Source organism: Cyprinodon variegatus, unplaced genomic scaffold (assembly GCF_000732505.1).
Source record: "Cyprinodon variegatus isolate N-32 unplaced genomic scaffold, C_variegatus-1.0 Scaffold741, whole genome shotgun sequence".
NCBI lineage: Eukaryota > Metazoa > Chordata > Actinopteri > Cyprinodontiformes > Cyprinodontidae > Cyprinodon > Cyprinodon variegatus.
Window position 1 is genome coordinate 306,685 of NW_015151194.1, and position 2,043 is coordinate 308,727.

The 2,043-nt window shown below is 40.0% G+C and overlaps 1 protein-coding gene and 2 non-coding genes across 3 annotated transcripts in view; all 3 read right to left on the reverse strand.

Annotated features, from left to right (window-relative positions):
• The window catches only part of ovch1 (ovochymase 1), a 26,213-nt gene that overhangs the window by 8,495 nt on the left and 15,675 nt on the right, over positions 1-2,043 (reverse strand). The gene's annotated exons all lie outside the window — the stretch shown is intronic.
• On the reverse strand, positions 325-398 carry trnat-ugu. The gene has a single exon. It is a non-coding gene; the product is annotated as a tRNA-Thr (tRNA).
• Positions 522-595, reverse strand: trnat-agu. Its single transcript has one exon. It is a non-coding gene; the product is annotated as a tRNA-Thr (tRNA).

Consider the following 2,043-nt stretch of genomic DNA (forward strand, 5'->3'; position numbering starts at 1 on the left):
ATGATCCAGATAACAAACACAGCTTAGCAGATGAGATATCAGCTACAATTCAAGTGTTTGAGGTATTAAAGTACAGTGCACTTTGCACGTGCCATTTTGTGGCTGTGTCGCCGTTTGGGAAAAAGCAGGGAAAGGAAATGAGTGTTGATAAGTTTAAGTGTGCCGCCATATGAAGAAACAGGTTCCTATTATTTAGTTGTAGATGGCTGAGAAGGACCAACTGAGAAATATGAAGGCTAGATGATATTTTTCCATGAGGTTCTTCAAGATGATTTACAAGAAGACTGGACATCATGACCACCAAAGTGTGAATGCTTAGTTAAAAGGCACTGCTGGGATTTGAACCCAGGGTCTCCTGTTTACAAGACAGGCACTTTGACCAACTAAGCCACAGCGCCATCTGCATATACATTTTGAAATGATTTTGGATAAAATAAATCCTGACACCGCCCCCCCAAAAAAGGATGGTAAATATTTGGTGCTAGATAAACTAGTCACGGATGTTTGCATAACAACAGGTCAGGCACTGCTGGGATTTGAACCCAGGACCTCCTGTTTACTAGACAGGCACTTTGAACAACTAAGCCACAGCACCTAAACTTTAAGGGAAAGTGCTGACCCCTCAAGAAATTCACACAAGCCACCTTGAAACGTCTTCTACTTAAAAGCAAGAAATAGTAACAATGCTAAAGGTCAAATTCATTTTTCCCACTACGAGGAACAGATTCATTTTGAAATAAAATCTCCTCCCCTTTACAGTCAGATGATTATACATCCTGACATAACTGTCTTATATAGTGACCATTTAACCTTTATATTATTTTAAAGAAGTGTACTGTATTGATCCAGCCACAGCTAAGGTCTATGCCAAGCCAAAGCGTCACAAAGTTAGATGTCTTTAGTTGTTGACCTTTGAAAGATTAGCCCAGCAATATTAGACACAAAAAATACATTGCTACAAACCATACCCAGCAGTTAGTTGAATCAATTTTCAAAGAATTTCATAAGGTATTCATCTTCAAAGAAATTGCAAAGCCAAAATCATTTTCTGGTAGTGTTTTTGCATGATCTGGGCCAGAAGGACGCTCAGGGTTAATAAGATTCTGCCACGACAGACTTGGTGTTGAAACAGACAGAGCACTTACATAAAAATTGATACAGAAGCACTGGGCCAGCACTACTTTGGAAATGAGAGAAAAGTTCAAGGTAAGTACCAATAGCAGCTGCTTTAAAGGTATGATCCAGATAACAAGCACAGCTTAGCAGATGAGATATCAGCTACAATTCAAGTGTTTGAGGTATTAANCTGAAGAGATCCTTCTTTCTGAATCTGAGATCTTCGAAGAGATCCCTCTTTCTGAATCTGAGATCTTCGAAGAGATCCCTCTTTCTGAATCTGAGATCGACACTGAAGAATATTTTCCTAGTGTCAGCCGTAATCGTCAGGAATTTTTCCATTCTTTTCCTCAACATCCTTCTGAGACCGCCAAAAAGCCAACAATTTGTGATCCTGTGATTATTGAAGAGCCTCCAGTTTGGGATGTGAAGGTTTATAGTGTGGTCCCAGTTTATGGTTCATATATTGACCAGGAGGGGGCAGTCTGTAATAATATAGTTGTTAAAGTCCCTACATTGTGATTCTGTCACTTTTAAAGACGTCCCAGCTTGTGGTTCCAAAATTCTTGAAGAGATCCCACCTTGTTATTGGAGGCCCTGGTTAGGAAATCGAATCGTTGAAGAAGACCAAAATTAGTGAATCTGAGATTGACGGCGAAGATGACAGGGTGAGGCACCTCCGACCGAAAATCAGATATCGATGTGGAGACGAGTGAAGAATGTTCTCACTCCCTCACATCATAGAGTATAATTGCAAAAAGTTTATTCATTTTTCATTTATCTTTGTTTTCTACTTTCTTTTCTACTGTTTTTCATTCCCTTCATTTCCTCCTTCCCTCTCTCTCTCTCCCCTCTCCTCTTTCCCTCTCTATTCATCCATCCATCCATCATCCATCCATCATCCATCCATCCATCATCCATCCATCA